Source organism: Sprattus sprattus (assembly GCF_963457725.1).
Source record: "Sprattus sprattus genome assembly, chromosome: 10".
Taxonomy (NCBI): Eukaryota; Metazoa; Chordata; class Actinopteri; order Clupeiformes; family Clupeidae; genus Sprattus; species Sprattus sprattus.
Window position 1 is genome coordinate 19,410,905 of NC_137908.1, and position 6,962 is coordinate 19,417,866.

Consider the following 6,962-nt stretch of genomic DNA (forward strand, 5'->3'; position numbering starts at 1 on the left):
CTAGATACACTGAACTGATTAATTCGGTTCGGGAGAAGAGATAAAAGGCTGCCCACACTGAAAATTGACTGGTTGACTTGCCGAAACAGGCCAATCAGGATGCTCCTGAGGCACACCCGCACACTGCCTCACACACGCACAGTCTCTAGGTCCCTCTCCCTCTCTGTCGTGCGCGCGCTACACAGATGCTAACACGGTTTGGAGCACGTCGCTCGCTCTAGATTCCGGTAGATTTTAAGTCATTTGCGGGCATCAGGGAGTGGTTATCAATCTGCGGGACTTTGGATGTCTGCTATTATCATTAACCTATTATTATTATTAGAAACATATAGCCTTTTCCACTGTGACATGACAACAACTGTGCGTAAGCATGTGTGGACACTGTACGTAGAAGGCTGCCGCGGACCTGTAGCATGAACTTGACAGATAGGCCTATGATTTTCTGATAATATGCATCTTACGGTGTTCGTTACCTGCTCCTTGGTGACTTATGTCAATAATGACATTGCACACTGTGCAGAAAGCATGGTGGGGATGTCTGAAAAGAACGGAGGCATGGCCATCTCTCCCGGTAACTATCAATGATTTTTTGCGATCTTTTTATTTTATCCGGTGGTTCTGCCATGGTAACATACTACAGTTTGTCTAAAATAAGTAGTTTGAAAACCCCCAAAAAGCGTAAAGTCAAACCATTTCTAACACAGCCAAGACACTTAGATTTATTTGCCATTTTAAATCGAAGGCGAACACGAAAACCACATGGTTTCATCGTTGGGCTAAAATTAAATACATTTTTAACGTCTTATCTCTACATTACTCGTTAGTTTACCTTTAAGTGATTTTTTTAATGTCCTCACTTGAAGAATTGGCCAGATGTGGTCGGGAAGGGAGAGTTAGGTTAGTATTCATGAATGAAAAATCGCTAACTGACACGTAAACAGCGGTATTCTCTGATTTCGATGGTCATACAGGGGATAGTAACGGCAGGGGGTCTGTGATTGGTCAAACTCCTCTTCTGCTTCTTGCTCTGCTGCAGCTGCCTACGTACGCATTGGTGACTCGAGACAGACTGTGAAGTTTGAACCCGTTGAAAACCGGCAATGCATTATTGAGCGCGTTCTTTAAAAAAAAGATATATATATATATTTTTGGTTATGCGTACTTTTAGACTCGTACCAGCGTACTTTGATGACAAAATGCGTGCCAGGTACGCAAAATGCGTACATGTTGGCAGGTCATGCAGAGTTGACAGCTATTCCAAAAAACATATATATTTATAGACAAATCACTTTTTTGGCCTGGCTTTTATAGCAAATGAACCAAAATGTCCAAATATTCCACTTAAACAGATTCACTGACAGTTCTCCCAGTATTTTGATATGCTAGGACATTCTACAGGTACCACTAGTCAACCGTTTAATTTATCAATACTGTAAACCAGTGGTTCTCAACCGGGGGTCCGCGTACCCCTGGGGGTACGTGAAGGTAGTCCAGGGGGTACGTGAGATTTTTAAAAGATATATTTAAAATAAGCCTCCATTCAAAAATCATTTAATATAATAGTTATTATACGGCTCTTCAGAATGTTCCAAAATGTACGTTGATTTGTATGGGCCATATGTGGGTTAAATGTCTGCGTTCGCAGGTTTGTAATTCCTTGATATTCACTGCTGCGGAAAGTTTATCACCGCTGTCATTGGCAACGGGTTGTTTGCTTCTAATTCACATCTTTCTTATCATTCTTAAGTAGTCCGGTTAGTTAACGTAACGGAAGGTCATTGAAACTTGAAGGTGGATTGCTCAGCATTTGCGTGCAGAACTGTTTTTTTCTTAGCGGAAATCACGAAATGGCAACAAACTCATTCAAAAGAGGTATTCTGGAGGAATGTCTTCTATCGTTTTGGCAAGTAACTGTATAATAAGCGCGATTTTTTTCGCGAAAACATGGGAGCTGAACACAGAAGTGCGTTGCTCTCCCGAGGGAGAATACTCAAACGGCTGTTGGATTTACGATCTGAAGTACCTTTCTGATTGAGCACAGATCCCCCAATGCCACACAGACTGGCTTGCAAATATGTGCTATCTGGCAGATATATATCAGCAAACTGAACGAACTGAATATGTCTGCAGGGAAAGGACACCAGCATTTTAAACCTGTATGACAAGGTGGGAGGCTTCCCGAAGAAAGCAGAGCTGCCTGTGGAGAAGAGCCTCTGCACAGGGGGATTTCACCTGCTTTCCTCAGATGGATGATTTTCTCTCTAGTGAGGATGTGGACAGAGCTCCAGTCCAGTTGGTCATCGTGGGACATTATACCAATTTGATTCAACATTTTAATTCTCAATTTCCTACTTTCCTGACATGGAGGAGAAATCTACACAGCTGGATTGGGTGAAAAACCCATTTCTCTTGTCCGAAGCATGTGGAAGCTCTGTCACTAATCAGGAAACACTCATGGAAGTGTCATCTGACCGTGGGCTCCAGATGAAGTTTGCCACATCCACACTCACACAGTTTGGATTTGTGTGAAGCAGGAACACCCTGACCTGGGAGAGAAAGCTTTGGAGCAGCTACTACCCTATGCCTCCACATATTTATGTGAGGCCTCCTTCTCTGCAATGACTGTGATCAAAACAAAGCAGAGAAACAGACTGTGCCAGGAGAAGAGCTTGATCACAGCAGTTGCCTCCTTGCCACCAAGACTGACAAAGATTTTCAGTGAAGCACAAGCACAATTTTCTTACTAAAATGTAATTGCAAACGCACTCAGTTCAATGCAACAATATTCAATGTTCAATCTTCAGTGCTGACAGTTTAATAAATCAGACAATGATGGCATAGCGCTGTGTATAACATATTTTTTTCAATCAAAAATGATTTGCGCTGGTTAGGGGGTACTTGGCTGAAAAAATATTTCACAGGGGGTACAATACTGAAAAAAGGTTGAGAACCACTGCTGTAAACAATGGTTATCACTACGTTATTTTGTGATACAATGCAGTGCATTAGTTTGTTCTGAAATTCATTTGTAATATGTAGGTAAATGCACCAGGTTTTATGGAGCTGTACTAAGCCTACATCATCTGGATTGCAGTGCTATGAAATAATGTATTCATGAATTATATGCTACATACATTTGGGCATCCCAATCTATTGCACCTTTTTACTACCTTCAAGTATAACATGTATTCTCAAAATAGCCATTGTGATTGATTACATTCATGGGTAAAATTGTCTAAACAGGGTAGGGTTATCCTTCTGGCTTCAACAAGACGAGACGTAATGCAAGCTAAAGTTACATGCCCTACACACTAACAACTTTCAAAACATGTTTCCATTGTACAATGGGTGGCGATTTAGGGTTAGCAGCTTCGCAATGTGGGTAGTTTTCCGACTAGCTAACTAACAGCGACCTGGGCTTTTTGATAGCTCTATGGGTGGAAAAAACTACTGGCATCTCTTTTCTTTTTAGGTGGCTTTTCAGAGCACAAAAGGGACAAAATATCAATGCTGAGACCAAACGAAATACTGATATGCGTTATTATTTCCTGGCGAATTTAGTAGCTTACCGTATCAGACTACTAGCAGCACTCTCAGTTTCAGGATTCACGTAGGTTTCTGACTGCCACTTCAGCCAATTAAATGACAGCATCTTGTCCCACAGGCTCGTGGGCGCATTGGAAAATTTAGAAATGTATTTCTATCTCTTCTGGGCGACAAACATTGTATTGATAATAATACGAATGAGTTTGCAAATATATTGTGCAAAATATTTTTTTCTCAAATTAACAAAATATTGGTAGGGACTTTTTTGTCTTTCCCAAACTTTGGTCGTGACTAGTCCCTACCAACCCTATGCAAACCTACGCCCTTGCTCAAGAGGCTTGCATGTGGTAACAGTGATATAAGCAGTATAACAGCTTTGAGATTACACAAGTCATATCAGACTCATCATACTTAATCCCTTACATATAGTCTGTAAGTCTGCCATCTTGCGGAGAGACTAATGCCATTCATCATAAGTAGTCAATAATTACATTTGGGGTGTGTACGCCAAGGTCATAATGGCCAATGAAGCCTCCAATCACATATGGAAAGGACTGCATCGATCATCCACAAAACAGCAGCTGTGCTGTTCATCAACAGCTCCCTATTTAAAGGTAGGACTAAAGATGCCTTCTGAAGCCAGAGAATAGTTAACATGTATAATGTTACTCTGTTGCAGTTTGCCAGTAACCTGTGCCTATGACATGCAAGTTTGCAATCTTGATAACGACTGGGCACTGCTTGAAAGCTAGACACTTGTGTCCATGAAACACAAGTTTTTAGGAATGTGTTATAACACTTAATGAAATATGTGTGCTTGATGGAGTAAAGGAACAGTGATCAGTTTGTGGTACGAATACTGTGGTATTTCAAGGCATGAGCTCATTTTGACATTAAACATGTGTTTAACAAGGACCTATTTGTACATGAAACAGCTGTTAAGCTAATTAAAGTATAAAACAATGACAATACTCTCATGTTGATGTTCTCATATAAACTGTACTGAAACATAACAGATGAGGACTGTAACTGATTTTCACAATGATTTTCATCAGTGATACAACATTGTAATACTTAACCTGCAATGCACTGTTTGTAAATCGTTCAACAAGATAAATAGCAGGCATACATATGGGCAAAAGTCCACACAGTCAGCAAACACTGCATAGCTGAACATACTGTCAACAATTTCTTGAAACAGGAAGTAGTCAAATAGGGAGATGCGTGATAGGTTAAAATTCCTATACACATATTTATTATTACACATATTGATCAATTATCATGACGACTCCATTGAAATTAAGTTTAATTAGAATATCCCCTAAACTGACTCTATCAACAAAATCAGAATATCGATATTCTAAACTGAAGCAGGTTGTTCTATACTGTCTTCCCACACACAAATACATAGGTAGCTTATTTAGGATGTGTTTTACTAACTTTGAAACATTCAAACACATACTAACGCATCTGATATGTTTGTGCATTACTCGCTTCTTCTTCATTATTCCCCTCTCTGTCAGGAGTCAGGACTATTGATGAACAAATATATGAAGGAGTGGTCTGGCAATGGGCAGAAGGTCCAACAGTGCATCATAAGGCATAATCACAAGGCCAAAGCGCTCGACTGGTCAGGTACTCATAATACAACAATAAACCAGTAAGTACTAGTTGGTACAATAATAAAGATAGGACTTCTAGAAGACATTCATGACAAAGACTAGTTTTGTACTCTTTGTTTATAATGTCTGCCTGTGGCATAGAAAATTATCTTAAATTATGAGGTGAAGCAAGTGTCATTTCTGTTTTATTGAATGTATTTACATCAGGAATCTCTTATGATTTAAATGTATGTAACTTCTTTTCCAGAAGATGCAATTTATGTCTATAATCTGGTTCATCCTAACACCTTCATACAGTACATTTAGAAAATACAGCTTATGAACAATGATTCCCTGTGCCAGAAATATATCCTTTCAGCACTTTAATTCAGGTAACACCCATCAATCACATATTGGCTCACATCAAAAAGTTTTATCTTATCTTATCTTATCAGTGCATTTCTGAATGTATCATCCACCTCTTCCCAGGATCTGGACAAGGTCAGATGCCAACTCATTTTTGGTATTGAGCAGACTGGTACTCTACACTGTAAAAAAAAAAAATCTGTAAAAAAAACAGTAAATTACTGGCAGCTATGGCTGCCAAACAAAAACCGTAAAATTTAAGTAAAACATCCTAATTCAAATAAAGTGCAAAAACCCTATATTTACAGATATTTCCATTTAAGGATTTGCAGAGAAAAACTGTTTTTTTTTTATAGATTTTTCCTCAATTAATACAATCAAACACCATTAATAAAGTGACAGCCCTAACAGTTTAGCAGAGAAAAACTGTTCTTTTACAGATTCTTCCTAATTTATTACGAGCAAACACCTTTTATTAAGTTAGGGTACTTAAAGTATAGCAGAGAAACACTGTTATTTTACAATGTTTTCCTCGATATTTAAGATTAAAAACCTTCAATAAAGTGGCAGCCCTAACAGTTCAGCAGAGAAAAACTGTTATTTTACAGATTTTTGTATCTATTATTAATATCGAACACTTTCAATAAAGTGACAGTACTACAAGTTTAGCAGAAAATGCTGTTATTTTACAGATTCTTCCTAATTTATTACGAACAAACACCATTCATTAAGTCAGGCTTCTTTAATTACAGTGCATGAAATGCCCTGTATTGTTATTCCTAGGCTTCTTCTTCTTCTTCTTCTTCTTCTTCTTCTCACCTTTTTCTGCGATTAATTCAGCCCGAACCGCTTAACGTAGAAACTTCATTCAAACTTTGTCGCGTAGGTCTTGTAAAGGACACTTATGCTATATATTTTTCACTTTTCTAAACTTTATACTTTTTAAGATATTAAATAAAAACGAATCGAAATTTTCCCATTGACTTACATTGGGCCATTATGACATCATAATAGGGTCTTTAAACTGGCTTGCACCTGTGCTTCACTGACAGCTGCGCCAAATCAAAGGAACCTCTTCTCTGTCCCTCTCAATTTAACTGTAACTAGGAACATTAAGACACCTTCCATTCTCTACTTTTTTCTCTCCATCTCTCCATCTTTCTCTCTATCTCTCTCAGTCTACTTTCTCTCACACTCAATCTCTCTTCTTCACTCCATTTTTATCTCCTTTTTTCAATATTTTCACTCTCTTTTTCTCTTTCACTCTTCTTTCCTTCTTCCACTCTTCTTTCCTTCTTTCACTTTTCTTTCCTTTCTTCACTCTCCTTTCTTCTTTCCTTTCTTCTTTCCTTCTTCAACTATTATTTCATTCTTTCACTCTTCTTTCCTTTCTTCACTCTTCTTTCTTTTCTTCTTCCACTCTTCTTTCCTTTCTTCACTCTTCTTTCT